This window comes from Bombina bombina, chromosome 6, assembly GCF_027579735.1.
Source record: "Bombina bombina isolate aBomBom1 chromosome 6, aBomBom1.pri, whole genome shotgun sequence".
In the NCBI taxonomy this organism is placed as follows: Eukaryota; Metazoa; Chordata; class Amphibia; order Anura; family Bombinatoridae; genus Bombina; species Bombina bombina.
This window is the reverse complement of record NC_069504.1, coordinates 137,350,082-137,368,055: the sequence shown is the minus strand read 5'-3', so window position 1 is coordinate 137,368,055 and position 17,974 is coordinate 137,350,082.

The window sequence follows — 17,974 nt, the reverse complement described above, 5'->3', positions numbered from 1 at the left end:
ACCATAGGATATGCACTGGAATCAAGTTATTACACTTTTGGATTCCAGAATAATGTAATTGGGCTAATACCTGAAGGATACTTAACTGAAGAACAATTAATAGAACAATCATTTGCATCTATGCCAGAGGGTCTATTTAATGTTCAGTCTATTTATCCCTTCAGCTCAGAGGAAGGCATCTGTAAAATTGAAGAAGCCTCTGTGGTGTTTGATCAGCCAATCAAACAGCAAGATTACCCCAATTCCCAGGGATTTCAGCAAATAGTCGAAGAGCAAATATCCTTAGCTAATCGCTGTTCCAACGATGATGAATGCCAACAGCTGCGAGAACTCCTGATGAAGTACAAGGATATTTTTGCTAAGGATTCTTATGACTGTGGTATCACAGACTTGCACATTGCAAGAATACAAACAGATCCCGATGCGCCACCTGTATTTGTCAAACAATACAGACTTCCCTTAGCCTCATATGATTCTCTTGCAGAGATCATAAGGAATTTGGAAGAAAGAGGTATTATACGACAGGTTCACAGCTCTTATAATAATCCTATTCTAGGTGTTCTTAAACCCAATGGACAATGGCGTTTGTGTGCTGATTTAAGACAGCTAAACAAATGAGTGTACATGTCTGGTTGGCCTGTACTGTACATTGACCAGTGCCTAGCACAAATGCAGTGATCTAAAAAATTCACTGCCATTGATTGTGCACAGGGATATTGGACAATAAAGGTACAGGAAGAGGACCAATATAAGCTAGCATTCTCTTTCCAAAAGGTCCAATATGCATTCCAGAGACTTCCATTTAGATACATAAATTCTGGACATGAATTTGCTGTATTCATGCATAAGGCTATGCCTGATGCACTGGAAAGGGGGACCTTATCTTATGTTGATGATGTTTTAATCAAAAGCCCAGACTTTGAAAAACACGTCGCAGAGCTTAAACACGTCCTCAGCCAACTTAAAAGGGCAGGTGTCAAATTATCCCTACAAAAAGCTCAATGGTGCGGCACTCGGGTAAACTTCTTGGGACATGAAGTTACCTCTGAAGGATTAAATCCCCAGAAGAAAAAGGTGGAAGCTATAGGGAATTCTAAAAACCCAACTAACTTAAAGGAATTGAGATCATTCCTGGGTATGACAAATTATTCTCGCAAATTCATTGATAATTATGCGGAATTAGCTAAACCACTACTACTTCTTCTAAAGAAAGATGTGAAATGGCACTGGAGTGAGTCTCAAGAGACAGCCATCAGAGAGCTGAAGAGAAAACTCACTCAAGCACCTTGCTTAGCGTACCCTGAAGGTGGTAAACCTTTCTTCTTAGAGACAGGTTACACAGATATAAGCATGAGTGCTGTTTTATACCAAAAGCATGATAATTTGAACAAAGCCATTGCTTATGCGAGCAAAAATCTATCCCCAGTAGAAATAAAGTTTAACGATTGCGAAAAAGCCCTCTTGTCTACTGTATGGGCTCTACAAATTTTCCGCAGCTATATACAGGGCGAGAAAATTATTGTAGAAACAGCCCACCAGCCTTTGCTATATTTGCAAAGTGAAAGAATAAGAGATGGGAATTTGTCAAATAGCCGCATAACAGCATGGACTCTTTCCTTGCAAGGCTGGCCATTAGAAATTCGCTACAAGCAGAATAAAAAGAATCCAGTCGCACAAGGGCTTGCTGAGCTCCACGACTGTACTGCTAGAGATCCTGGGAAAGAATTATCAGAAGATGATTTTCTGGAGGAACAATTGCTTTCCCCATATAAAATATACAATGAGGACCATTGTCAAACATTACTTTGGGTGTATGTTGATGGTTGTTCTTACCATGCCACTATTGATAATGAGCGCAGATTAGTCGCTGGCATTGGTATAACTGGGATGGATTCCCAAATATATCTATAGGTTTCAACATTGGACCAAGATCCAGTCAAGTTGCAGAACTAACTGCCGTTATTCATGAATTTGTGATCATAACTGACTCAAATTATGTGCGTGACAGTTTTGTTGAATACCTGCCAACTTGGAAAAGAAATGGCATGCAGAAAAGCAATAACAAACCAGTCAAGCATGGCAAGTTGTTCTGCAAGATTGATAATCTGGTGGTATCCAATGATTTAACCATACACTGGAAAAAGACCAACGGTCATTCCAGAAATCTAGGTCCAGATAAGGAAGGCAATGACCTTGCAGATTCATTAGCCAAACACGGAGCCGCAACTGGAGAACTCCTTAATATTGACCACTTAATGGGTGCAATTCAGGTAGAAGCCATTACCAGAAACCAGGCAAAACAACAGACTGAGCCTAACTTGGTACAATGGAGTCAGGATTCTCCTAGTGAGGACCTGATCACTAGTCAAAAAGAAGACCCCATTGTAGGCATCTTCTATAAACACATAGAAGATCCTGAAAACAACTCCATCTCAAAAGATGATTGTATTGGCAAAGAAGATCTTAGAATCTTAATAAAATCTAGATCACAATTCAAGTTACAGGATGGTTTATTAATTAGAACCTCCAAAACTGGCATCCAGCAGTGGGTAGTACCCACCAAGTTCAGAGGTCTAATGCTTCAACATGCCCATGATGCTCCCACATCTGGTCATCGTGGTGCCAAACTCACGTACGAAATATTGCGTGACTACGCTTTTTGGCCACACATGTTAAAAGATGTTCAAACCTACTGTCAAGGGTGATTAATCTGCCCACAGTTCCAACCCACTGCACCAACGCATAGAGCACCATTGCAGAAAAGAGGGATGGTAATGCCATGGTCAGATATACAAATTGATTTTATTGGTCCAGTAACAAGATCATCAAGAGGTAACAAATACATGTTAACCGTGACATGCCTGTTCACTAAATGGGTAGAGTGCATTAGTGCACCTAACAATAGTGCGGAAACATGTGCAGCGTTGCTCATCAACCATGTATTTTCCAGATTTGGTCTGCCCCAAAGAATCGAGTCAGATCAGGGGACCCACTTCACTAGCGAAGTGATGACCAAAATGTGGAAAATACTAGGGGTTAAAAGAAAGCTCCATATTGCTTATAGAGCTGCCTCAAGTGGTGGTGTAGAGCGTTACAACCAGTCCATTGTTAAAATCCTCAAAAAGTTTGTGAGTGAAACGGGTAAAGACTGGGATGTAAAACTACCTCTAGTTTTAATGGCATTAATAGCAACTCCAAGTAGTGCGACCAAGATGTCACCTTTTGAACTGATGACTGGTAGAAGAATGGTTCTACCTCAGCATCTGCTGTACCGTACATCAGATATCTGACTGATCAGTAAAAATGATTCATTCCCTTCAGACAAACTAACTTCATTCATGTTTAGTTATTCCCCCCTCATTATGTAAAGTTATGCTGAACACACAGGGGGGGACAATGGAACATTTGGCCTGCTCAATTTAGAACAATCACTTAGAGGAATGTTGGGGAAGTAATTTTGAAAGAGAACAGAGTTTGTGGCTTGAGACAGGACCAAAACCATTTGCTCCTTAATTAAAAATACATGTTTCAGAACATCCCTTACCCCCATACAGTTAATAAAAACATAAATGTCTAGGGCTGTTGATTTAAGAGATAATGAGATGGGAATTAGCAGACTGGAATCAGGATACCATTTGTCTTATAAACTGGAAAGGTGTAATAGGATCTCAAAAGTGACATGTTTTGTAAGAATTTCAGCATTACACGTAGGTGCAAAATACCCCTGCCGTGTAACTGCCAAGACTGAAATATACAAAACGTAGACAATATGTCTGGGGTTAGGATAACACAGAGAAAGCAAATGGCTCACAATAAAATTTTAAAACAACTATGTTATAGGCAAGTAAAATACATTTCAGCATTATAAGAAAATATGTATATTTTTAATGGATATGTGACAGTCTTTTATATGATAATAAATATAAACGCATTGTATTAATAGATAATTGCTGCATGGGATATTTATATAGGAAATAAATTCAGAATTAGTACAGATTAAATAACCATTCTAATAATCCCATATTTGAAGTGCATATATATAACATACATTTTCTATTTTTCAGATGGATCGTAGAGAACACAATGCAGACAGAACTATTGGAAATATAAAAATAGGCTGTTATTTGTATAGAAATGCCAGGATACTGATAAAATTAGAATGCATTTTAAGCTAATAATTAGCAGTATTAAATTGCCTTAATATAATAAAATGTTAATAATATAACATATTTGGTATCAGAATAATCAGAAAAAAAAATCTAATACTACCCATCTGTAATTGGGGTTATATATAATTAATGCAGAGAGTGTGATCTGATTAAATAACCATTTTATGAGAATAATTAAAGGGACAGTATACACTCATTTTCATATAACTGCATGTAATAGACACTACTATAAAGAATAAGATGCACAGATACTGATATAAAAATCCAGTATAAAATTGTTTAAAAACTTACTTAGAAGCTGTCAGTTTGGCTCTGTTGAAAAGGTAGCTGGAAATCCCACTGCAAGTGGCAAATAAGACACTCCCCCCTCCCCCTCCTTTTGCATATGAAAAGACCCTTTACACAAACAGCAGCAAGCTGGAGAAGGTAGCTGACGGTATTCACATAAAACTTTGGGGCTTGGTTAGGAGTCTGAAAATCAGAGCAATGTTATTTAAAAATAAGCAAAACTATACATTTATTTAAAAAAAAGCTTTATGGGCTATATAAATAGATCATCTACAAAACATTTATGCAAAGAAAAAATGAGTGTATAATATCCCTTTAACTTGCTTAAAAATGCTTAGAAATTTTAAAGGTGACATTTTTTTGTCTGGATATCTGCTGCCACCTAGGGGCCAATAACGGTAGGACAAATAAGGGAATTTAACTGTTCAAGAGATGCGTTGCCATGGTAAACATGCTTCAATTCTAGGGGCAGACCAGGGACAAGCACCAGGGCCAATCCAAGAAAAGGTTTCCGTTTTGGGGTGTTTCCAATTTCACCAGTGAGGAGAACCCATATAAAGTGATTGCAACATAGAGAGACAGGATTTTGGCTGAGCTGACTGGTAATTGGATGCTGGCGTGAAATAAAAAGCAAAGCTGATCTATTCTACTAATTGACTGCAAATTATACTTTTTGGTATTCTGAGGTGAAATTGGATCTGTTGAGAAACATTGGAAACTGGATATCGTCTGGTTTATTTGGTAACGTATTCAAGATTATTGGTAAGATAAGTTATATGCATAGTCACTACAGTTAAATTATAATAAGCAGATTTAAAAAAAGTAGTTGGTATTCCAAGATAGCATTTCATAGCCTATGTATTGTTAAACTAATCCCAATCTTAAATTGTTTATCTATGCAAACATATAATAATAATTCAGAAGTGTATAATGTATTTTAAATTGGTAGTCACAGCCTATATATTGTTTAAATCTGTATCTGATTGGCTAAGTAAAGCATCTGTGCAAGTTCTGATATTGTAAATTAATATTGAATTAGGATAAATTACAGTTAAATAGCATAATATATATTATCCTATTGTTTATAAGCACTGTTTAGAATCGTATTGCTTGGGTGTTAAAAGCGAAAGATTTTAGTCTCATTGTAATATTTTAAATGCAGCTCTGAATGAAAGGTTGGTTTTAAAGATACATTTTTCTGGGTTTTATAAGAAGGATAGCATATCTTAATAGTTGGTTTTAACGTATATAATATTGTGTCATATTCTGATATTGCAAATATATTTCAAAAATGTTCATGGATATTAACTAAATTAAAGAATTCAGATATTTGTATTAATTGTATGGTCTCTAGTAGGTGCATGTTGGTTAAGGGTTTCTATTTTAAGGATAATTATTAAATATATTGTGTTATAACCCTGCCATAAGCTGATATATTATTTGGAGAGAACTACTTAGATTTTCATAAATATACTGACAAGTGTCAGCAATAGGATCCTTGCTACAACCTATTGCAGTGTATTTAGATTCTATCCTACAACCCATTGTCCATAATATGCCATCATTTCTATTGGACTCCATTTCCTTGATTAAGGAATTAAAGGCGATTAAAGGACTCAAGGGAACAGAGTACCTGGTTACCCTTGATGTGGTGACTCTCTATACGGTGATACCACATCATCAGGGTATAGAGGCTGTACGCAATCATCTGTGTAGATATCCCTATGTAGGTCCGAATATGGAATGGCTAATAGAACTTTTGGAATTCTGCTTGAAGATGAATTACTTTCGATTCGAGAACCGGTATTATCTGCAAATACTTGGAACAGCGAAGGGGTCGAGTATGGCCCCATCTTACGCCAATATTTATATGGCTGAATTTGAACAATACCATACAGAGTTGTTTAACCATACCAAGATTTTATTTTCTCGTCAATACATAGACGATTTGTTTTTGATTTGGGATGGTTCTGAAAATGAACTGTCTATTTGGTTTCAGCAGTTGAATCAGGTTTTACCCAATCTGCAGTTTAAAATGGAATATAACAATACCACAGTGGATTTCTTAGATCTGAGAATCTCCATACAGGGGGATGGCTTGGGGACCACCCTATACCGGAAAACTACCGACAGAAATTCACTATTACAAGCTACCAGCTGCCATCCACCTGGTTTAAAGCAAGCTTTACCCATATCACAATTCAAACGTGTAATACGTAACAACAGTGACCCTGAGAAAGCTAAAGAACAACTACTGGACATGAAAGAAAGATTTTTACAACGAGGATACCAGCAAGTACATATCGACAAACATCTTGCACAGTTCTGGAATATGAAACAAGATGACGCCTTATGTACAAGGGAACCATTACAGATGGAAAATCGATTGTCCTATCTTACCACATATACCGCAGAGAAAAAGGAAGTATCAAGAACTGTAAAAGAAAATTGGGAGATTGTGGCCACAGATACCACATTACCTTTTACCACAATGGGGCCACCAAGAGTGAGTTACAGACAAGCAAGATCTCTAAGGGACACTCTGGTTAAAGTGGATCCTGTGGACAGCTACAAAAAGAGAACTTGGCTACAATCCCCTAAAGTGGGATGTTATAGAGGTCTCGGCTGCACTATGTGCAGTGGGATGAGTAACATCAAGACATTTCTACATCCTCATACTAACAGAAAGTATACAATTAGATACAGAGTAACATGCACAACAGAGTTCATTGTATATCTCTTACACTGTCTATGTGGACTTTTTACGTAGGTAAGACGGTAGATACCCTACGTATCCGTATGGCTAACCACCGCGCCGCTATCAGGCTGGAGATTCGAGAAAAAGAATCAGAACAGCCAGTTGCTAGGCACTTTGCGATGTGTGGTCATACGGTTAGTGACCTAAGATATGTCATTATAGATCATGTGCCCAAACTCAATAGGGGGGGGGGGGGTTGATAGAGCCAATCTTCTATTGCAAAAAGAATCTAAGTGGATTTTCAACTTGGGGACTTTGGCCCCCAAGGGGTTAAATACCCAATTAGATTGGCACTGCTTCCTTTAATTAACTAACTACATCTAGTCTAATATTGACATTTAGGGCTAACAAACATATAGGCACCTAAGTTAGGACGTCATAGTACATTAATGTAATTTGTTATCTTCTATCCATAATAGCAGCCTCTATATATTCCCACAAAAGTGACACAGCATATATTGAAAATTAGGGGATGGCTTTCATGATTTTTCTGGTGCCTTACATACATTCATATCACATCTTGCATAATATCAATGTCTCTAGTTTTAAGGCTATTAACGGCATTGCTGATTTGGAGTCCCCACTGACATAGATCAACAACAACGGTTGCCATGACAACCAGATGTATCTATACAGTGTTAGGGACAAACATACCGTGTTTCAATTTGCCATTTAAGGTGTGCCAGCAACACATCATACTAGTAAAGTATTTTAAGCATAAAGGCATTAAGAAATATAGCGGTTAAGTTTAAAATTGTTATCTGTTCCATTTTCACAGATCTAACAAGCGGGTTGCTATGACACCTGGCGGACCTGCGCAGTGAGCTTTGCAGGACGCCGGAGGCACTTCCGGTATTACGTGGTGATGTTGGTGGGTAATGTATAAATATGTATATTGCTTTTACTGTTTGTAATGGTCTGAGGATGGGGCTAACAACCCCGAAACGTCACTAAATTAAATGTATTTGATTTAAGACCCGGAGAGTGCGCTCCTATTTTTACTTACATATATATATATATATATTTTACTTATATATATATATATATATATATTATGCTGCAGTAAACCCGTTGGGCTTTTGCAAACAATCCTTATTTTATTAGTCATGTTTTGGGGATCTAAATTCCTTTCTCAAATTAAACAGAAAGTCAGAAACAGTGGAATATAAAGACCAAGCATTACCCACCAGTGTGATGACCAGCCCAGGGTGTTGTCATGGCAAAAGCCCAGGGAGTGCAGATTATTTACTACAGCATTTGTATCAGTTGGTTTCTAGCACCCTGGCAGCTATACTGGAGGTGAGAGTGCAATTCTCATGACGAATATATATAGATAGATGATAGATGATAAATAGATAGATAGATAGATAGATAGATAGACAGAAACACACACACACACACACTCATTCATACATATACACACATTCATAAACACAGGAAATTAGGCATCTTGATAAAGTGTCCAATTATATTTGTAAATAATATTCAGTAGCAGATTAACTGGATTAATAAAAACAATAATAAAAAAATAATAATGGGTTTTTCATAAAGATCAGCTTTTCATTTTGGTAGTTTTTTTAAAAAAAGCAGTGACTTCTAAGGCCAATAGTTGTTCCAAAAGCTACTTAAGCAAAATTAAAAATTTGAAAGAGCTCCAAGCATCAAAAGTAAGATAAATGTATTATCAGAAATTATGTACATTTTACATGGAAAATAACAATTATTTTCACTTTGTTTGTTTATTATGCAGCAAAAATTGACTTTTTTCACAGTGATTAATTTTTCTTAACGCCCACGCTCTGATTTTACCCATAACAGCTCAATTATAAATTGAAAATGATATTCCTTTGAAAAGATGTTTTTTATTGTCTCTATGCAGAAGTAGACAGTAAATGCAAATTTATCTGACATTTCCCATGGTTTACCGTAATTAGAGTGCTGCATACATAGTTTAAATGGAGTTAATATTCCTTAATCTTTTAACATTCATATTATATAGATTAACTTTTCCTGCTCTGAACAATAGTCATAAAGTTTTTAAAGGTTTGTGTAAAAAAAAAAAAACAACAAAAAAAACAAGAATTTAAAGGAACATGACACCCCAACATTTTCTTTCATGATTTTCCAGTTAGATTTTCCACTTCACATCTTTTATTAAATTTGCTTAGTTTTCTTGGTATCCATCTATTTTTTAAAAGCATATCTATGTAGGCTCAGGAGCTTGGAGCTAGCTGCTGATTGGTGACTGCACATATATGCATTTTATCATTGGCTTACTGATTTGTTCAGCTAGCTCTCAGTAGTTCATTGCTACTCCTTCAACAAAGGATACCAAAAAATAAAGCAAATTTAATAATAGACGTGAAAATATATGCGCTGTCTGAATTATGAAAGAAAATGTTGGTGTTTTTATGTCCCTTTATTGGTTTGGGCTCTATTTATCAAAGTTTTGGCGGACAAGATTCCCAGTTAGGAAACCTGTGTACCTTTTATTGCAGCTGGAAAGGCAGCATTAAAGGGACAGTAAAGTCAAAATTAAACTTTCATGATTCAGACAGAGCATGCAATTTTAATTAGTTTTTTCTCTTGGGATCCTTTGTGTAAGCACAGCTAGTCGGAATTTTGGTGCATTTCACTCGAAGGAGGGGCACTGAGGGCTTGTGATTGTATATTTAAGCTTTTTGGTAGCAGATTTTTGTTACCTTCCTAACCTCAGTAACTAAACTTCTATTTTTTTTTATTTTTTTTTATATTATTTTTATTGAGGTATAATGTAACAATTCAAGCAAAAATTTGCAAGACATGCAAGTACAGAGAAGAATTGCATTAACACTGGGAAAAGAATAAAAATTAGATAAAAAAAAAAAAAAACATTAATATACTCAATGTCACCAGTTATACACATGCCATACAAGGAAGACAAGTTTTGTCTAGATATGCGAATAGAGATAAGAAAATTCAACCTCATGTTTTCAGATATAAGGCATCCCCATTAGTGTATGTTAACTTGAAGACATATCGTAAGCCCCTAGAGAAATATAAAGGCCACTCTTGGACCTCCTGATTTATAATTATTGCGTAACAGGGGGGCTTGGGGGAAAAGAGAACAAGGAAAATGGGCCACTTATGGACCCAGGATGTAGGTGAAAAAGGTAGGTGATCAACACTTACTTATAGTGAGTTGCTTAAACAAGCACCAGTTATAATATATTACATATTAGTGAGTTACTGCTCTCATTGAAATACATACGCTAACCGAAAGCAGGGGAAATGTAAACAGAGATTGCCAGCAGAAAACACATAAGCAGAAGAAGGAATGCTAATAGAGACAGCCAGCTGATATTGGGCTATGCTCCCTTTCAGCAGTAGCTTTAGCAGTCTGAGAAGTATGTGAGCAGTCTATATAGAGGGGATAACACATGGGCAGAGGGACAGTGCATTTAGACAGTGCATTTATATCTTGGACGTTAGTGACACAACATACGTTAACAGATAACATTTACCCCAAGGCATTGAAAGGGTTAATAAGCATATGTTGAGCTTCATAGTTATACTGGTCATTACGCAAATGTCCGTGTACCTCTGATATAACATACGCTAACACAGTACTTTGACCCCAAGACAGGGAAGGAGTTAATATACATATGCTGAGCCTCATAGTTATACTGGCTGTTATGCAAATGCCCGTGTACCTCTGACATAACATACGCTAACACAGCACTTTGACCCCACGGCAGGGAAGGAGTTAATAAACCTATGTTGAGCCCAGTAGTCCAAGTCTCAGAAAGGCAGCGCACCCCTTCCCTAGGCTTATATCAATATGGGATCGTACCTGGGAGCCCCCAGGATCAAAGGTCCGGTTACTGCAGCGTGTACTTACAGTGTCAAAAGGGTGACAAAAAGTTCCCTTAAGAGAATCAAAACCGGCTGCTCGATCTCTCGGTCTCTCCTTCTCCAGGGCAAGGCGGTGATGAACCGCATACGATTTCAGCGCCATCACCGTGTTCCAGGTCTCTGCAATAGTGTTCAGCTCACAACACACGGATGCCGTCCCAGGCAGTTTCCGACTTGGAGAGACAACGTTTGCTGCTCCGCTGGCTACATTTGATGATACGGCTGTAGGCTGTTGCCGCCTAGGGGGTTCTGTATGTATATCCCTCGTGGCTGGAGCGCCATCAGAATAGTCCTCCACTACTGTAGGGTTCTTTACCAGTGGGCTTGAGTATTTTACTGCTTCAGTCAGAGCCTGGATTTGGGGCGCTGGGTTTGTCATGTTCGGGATCAGCTCTTGAAGACTTGTTTTGTTTTTAGGTTTCTCTTCAGGGTCTCTTAATTTCTCCTGGCGGTGCCCCACTTGCCTGGCTATTACACGGGTGCTCTCCCATTCAGCGTTCCAAGCCTGCTGTATCTTCGTATGATGCTCCTGCAGCAGTCTTGCCACCGCTGTCAGTACCATTTCTGAGCTCAGCGCCATCTTTAGTGGGTACAAACTTGTGAGGAAGATATCGTATTCTTCTGCTAACTCTCCTATATAGCAAGGATGGTGCTAGGTAGATATAGGTAGTGTTGGTTGCAGATGATACTTGGGTTAATACTGCGCACACAGGGCACAACTCGTTGTGAGGACAGGCTGAGGCTTCCGTTTTAGGGGAAGGCCTCAAAGTGCAAAGTCCGGTACTGAGGGCTATGGAGCCTAGTCACCATTCAAAAACCCTATTCCTTGAATTCAAACTACTTCAGACCAGCCTCTCCACTGTTTTGAGCAAGGTATTACTAAAAATGCGATGCTAAATCAGGTATCAATGAAGATAGCTTGAGGAGCTGAAGCTCAGTGCGACCTGTAAGATGGCCGCCGCCCGGATGTCCCCCTTTTACTTTTATTTTTATAAAATTTTATATTTCAGCCTACCGTTTTTGGCAGTTTCCTCCGCCCCCATTTATTTCCTTTCTTCGTTCCTCAGTGAAGTAGAGAGTGGTCCCATCTGCTCTCTACATAGACAGGAATGCATGCTCCTATAGTATAGATTTCTATAGTAATCAGAGCACATGAACAGCTCTACAACAAGCTTTTTTTTGTTGCTAGTGCCATACGGCAAGCGTTTCTATTGGCTACAGACATAAAACATCAGAAAAAAAGACTCAAGGGCAGACCGAGAATCAAATAAAGTGTGAGTAAGGATAACTTTTAATTTTAATCTGAGGCAAAAATAAAAATTTTTAAAATTGATGAATGGAGAGTGTTTTTAAATGCCTGTTTGCAAGGAACGGCAAGTTTACCAATACTTTAATATTTTACATTCATTATCATTTTCTTTCTTTTAAGGTATGTGATACCCAAAACAAATTATTTCATGATTTACTTAATGTGTGCAATTTATTTTTCCCCAATTGACATCTTTTATTCCATTATTCAGTTTGTTTAGTTCTTATGTTATCCTTTGTTGAAAGACATACCTAGGTAGGCTCGGAGCAGCAATGCACTACTAGTTGGTGAATGGTGACTGAACAGATATGCTTTTTTGTCAATGGCTCACCTGATGTGTTCAGCTATCTTACTGTAATATATTTCTCCTTCAACAAAGGATATAAAGAGAATTATGCAATATATATACACGCAATATATATATATATATATATATATATATATATATATATATACACGCGTATATTAGAACATTGTTTAAAATGATATGCTCTATCTGATTCATAAAAGAAAAAAATGTCTTCCATGCCTCTTTACATTAATTTGCTACAAAACAAGTAAATACTCTGTTAAACTCTTTGTATTAGTACACGCTGTGCATATATTGATTATATTTCTCCTTTTGATGTTCTACCGTTAAACTGATTAACATACAAATAATGACAGCTTGAGATTCATTGTAACATTTCAATTAATACAAAAACACTTTGTTCCTAAAGAAAATAAATTATTACAAAACATGATTTTGCCTTAAGATTGAACCTTTTTAGTAGGCGGGAAAATAGAAAAAAAAACAGTAAAGAGATGGTGCTAAGATTTGAGGAGAATGGTCACCACTGCCCTCTATATAAGAGCAGCCAAGAGAACTATTTACTAAAGTGTATACACATATCAGCGATATTATTTAGGAGACCAAGGTTCCATAAGTGGTGTGTGCAACCCGGTAATCCTCACAAAAGAACTATAATTGCTAGTTCCTTAAATAAACTCTTGCATTTTTTTTTAATAATACGCTTTGCACAAATAAATATATTAATTTTAAAAATATAATAGAAAGACACATACTGGGGTACAGTGAGCAAACCCAATTATTATTAAAAATATAATCAACTCATACAATTGTTAAGACCCATTAACTGCTGAGCTATTTCCACCCCTGTGCTGAGCTGTTTTGCTCACATTTATGACCTGAAGTCGTCCAATATTCATTCAGAAACCCACACGTATTATATATCTTTTTTTCAGGAGACCCAGCAGAGTCAATCTATGCCAATATTTTATGTATATATCTTGACTTGTGAGAAGTCTGCACTTTTTACCTCTGTGATTTCCTTGTATCTAGGAACCTTCTTCCAGCCCCCTGATCACATGACTGTGACTGTTTATTATCTAATGTCTTAAATTTAGCATTGTTTTGTGCTAAATCTTAAATAACCACCTGTGCCTGAACACAGTGTTATCTATATGGCCCACGTGTACTTTCTGCCTCTTTGTGTTGAAAAGAGATTTAAAAAGCCTGTGATATGAGGCAGCCCTCAAAGGCTTAGAAATTAGCATATGAGCCTAGCTATGTTTAGTTTAAACTAAGAATACCAAGAGAAAAAAAGCTAATTTGATAATAAAAGTAAATTGGAAAGTTGATTAAAATTAAAAGTCCTATCTGAATAATGAAAGTTTAATTTATACTAGACTGTCCCTTTAAACGGTATACCGCAATACACAATATTGCTTTTTAATGAGTGTGTCTTGGGGGTTTCTAGGACTTAAAGGAACCCCCTTTCAGCTCCCTTAAGCTATGTGTATCCAGGGCTTGGTGAAGTTGGACCACTTGGCTAAAAAGGAATGCAGTGATAAGTGCAGGTGGCCACAGTTAAAGGGACATAAAATCCACATTTTTTCTCTCATAATTTAGAAAGAACATGCAATTTTAAACAACTTTCTAATTTACTTCTATTAACTATTTTGCTTAATTCTCTTGATATACTTTTCTGTAAAGCATATCTAGATAGGCTTAGTAGCTGCTGATTGGTGGCTGCGCATAGATGCCTCATGTGATTGGCTCACCCATGTGCATTGCTATTTCTTCAGCAAAGGATATCTAAAGAATGAAGCAAAATAGATAATGGAAGTAAATTAGAAAGTTGTTTAAAATTGTATTCTCTACCTGAATCATAAAATAAATTTTTTGAGTTCAGTGTCCGTTTAAGGATTTCAAATAAAAAAAATGTGTTTTATGTCCCTTTAACAGAAATTACATTTAGTAAAATGAAGAGATATAAAACCCAAACATTTTCTTTTGTGATTCAGACACAGCATACTGTTTTAAAAAAGGTTAGCAATTTACTTTGTTCCATGATATTCTGTGTTGAAGAGATAACTAGGTAGGCATCTGGATTATTATTTGGCAGGAATTAGTGCTGCCATCTACTGATCTTGTAAATGAATACCATTCTTGCAAAACTGCTGCCATATACTTCTCTATTAATGGGCCTGCTCCTAAGCATAGATCCCTGCTTTTTCAACAAACATACCAAGATATCAAAGAAAAATTGATAAAAGAAGTAAAATAGGAAGTTGTTAAAAATCGCATGCTCTATCTGAATCAAGAAAGAAAAAGGTTTGGTTTCATATCCCTTTTAAACAGATCTTGCTCAGATAAAACTGATAATCATCTAGACTGTTTTTGATCTGTTCATAAAGTAGATTAAAGGGACATAATACTCATATGCTAAATCACTTAAAACTGATGCAGTATAACTGTAAAAAGCTGACAGGAAAATATCACCTGAGCATCTCTATGTAAAAAAGGAAGATATTTTACCTAACAATTTCCTCAGCTCACCAGAGTAAGTGCTGCGTAAAAAGTTATACTCAACTAGTGCCCAGCTGCAGGTAAAAAAAATGAAGAAATGAACAGCAGCCAATCAGCATCAGCAGTGCTGAGGTCATGAACTCTTACTGTGATCTCATGAGATTTGACTTAACTCTCATGAGATTTCATAGTAAGCTTCCTTTACCTGATTGGTGAAATAATATGAGAGTTCACGATGCTCATCCCTTCAGTTGTCCCGGGACAGACACACTAATATGCTGCTTAGAAATCCTTTACAATGGGAGGTGGCTACTGAGGAACTTTTGAGGTAAAATATCTTTCTTTTTTACATAGAGATGTTCAGGTGATATTTTCTAGTCAGCTTTTTACAGCTATGCTGCATCACTTTCAAGTGTTTAAACATTTGGGTATTATGGCCCTTTAATAATTGATAATTACACCATAAAATGTAACTAATATGAAACTTTTTCATAAAAGCTTTGTAAACTTTAATAAATATATGAACTTTCATTATAATACTAATCCCATGCATTTCCTAATGATAATGCATTGTCAATACATGAAATAAAATAAACAAAAACCTATAAGTAAATTTTATTTGCTCTCTGTTTTGGGGATATTTAAATAACATATGGCAGCCGATTTGATTGAGCGATCAAATTAAAGTAGAACATTTGCCAGTGATCTATTAAAAATATTGTTAAATGTCAAAGAGACATAAAATGTGCTAATTACTTGAATCACAATGTTACTCTCACCTTTGATATCCTTAGCTTCCTATACACTTTTATGTCTTAAAAAGTGATGTCAAATGTGTTTAAAAAAATTCAAGAGATTTAAAACACTGCTGTCGGTGATATGAAACCAATTTTCTTGTCATCTCAGGTGTGATCCTGTTGAAAATGAAATACACTGTATTGGTAAGTTTTGCTAAATACAGAAGATTTCTAATCAGTAACATATATCCAAATACATTTTGTTTTTTTAAAGTGCCAATATTAACCCTTTCATGACAGGGTCATAATGTCTACATCGGAACAATGTTGTTCCGATGTAGACAAATTGAAATCCCGCTATCGTGCACGCGATCGTAAAATTTCAACTATGACGCTAGGAACGCCCTCCAAACTGCGATCAAATCCAGGAAGCGCAGTTGGCTTCAGGACATCCAACGGCTATGACGCTGTATTTCATCCTAATGGCGCTAAAGCCTAAACGGCATAACGCCCAAAAAAGGATAAAGAGATATTAATGACAGTAAACACCTTGTATTTTTTTAATATATACTGTTTAGTAACATATAATACAATTTCATTATTTATTTTGTCAGCTTTTCATACAATTTAGCTCTTAAAAATGTGGCTTTTCTAATTCTGAAAACTAGATATGCACCCTGCTATCTTTTCAAGGCTAACCCTGCTACATAACTTTCCCTAATTGGGTTTAACGAATAACAACTGCAAAACAATGCGCTTTATACTAACTTTTAGAGACAGTAAACAACTTGACATTTTTGTTGTGTTGCTTTAGAATATAACATATCAGCCAAGGCTTAACTTTTTAAAATCAAATTAACATCCATTTATCTTTTCAACAGCCATACTCCTCCCACCATTTTCTTTATTTGGAGGAGGCAATCTGGGCTTTAGTATGCAGTCAAAAAGGCTTACCATCGTCAATAAAGTTAGTATAAAATGAATTGTTCTGCAATTGTTATCACCTAATGCCAATAAGGGACATGTATGTGGCAGGGTTATCCTTGATAAGTCAGCAGGGTGAATTTCAAGCTCTGAGAATAAGAAACTGTTCCATTTTCACAGCTATATTTCATGAAAAGGGGCAAAAACAAATAATGAACATATATGGCAAAGTTGTTTCATTCTGCATTCTGCAATTTCACAAGAAGGAATCTGGCTCCATAAATAGACAGCAGCCGCCTTCTTCTGCATTCAGCAGCTAACTATGGTTTTGATTCCAACCTGTGAGAAGCATATATTTATGCACTGTTTTAAGCAATCTTATAAGCCTTTCTCTGATTCTACTTTCTTTTGGTTTTCAAATATCTTTGCACTGCATACATTAATCTGATACTTTGCAGTGAATCACATTTTTGTTCACAAATAATGGGCTAGATTATGAGTGGAGCACAAAATTGTGCTTTCACAAGCGCAATATTTGCGCTCCCCTCAGTAATACCAGCGCAAATGTGCGTTGGTATTACAGGTTCAGCGCAGGGAAGCTTTGGGCTCACAAGAGCATGCTCCCATAGGCACCAATGGGAGCCTTGTTCTCATGATGTGAGACACGGCAGAGAACCTAGCGCAGCGAAGGGGTAAGTAGTGCATCGATGGGCAGCACATTTTAAATATATATGTATATAAATATATACATATATAGTTATGTTTCTATATGTGTGTTTACACATATTAACACATATATATATGTTTATAGGAATAACAGTCCCATAGACCGCAATGTAAAGAAGCCCTTAAAACTGCTTTGTGCAATTATTATTTTAAATAATAAAAATTCTAAAAATAAAAATATTTTAAAAAAACAACACTATGAGGCATATTTATCAAGCTCCGTACGGAACTTGATGCAAGCTCCTCGTGTTTCCGGCGAGCTTTCTGGCTCGCCAGAAACAGAAGTTATGAAGCAGTGGTTTAAAGACCGCTGCTACATAACCTGTCCACCTGCTCTGAGGCCGCGGACAGAAATCG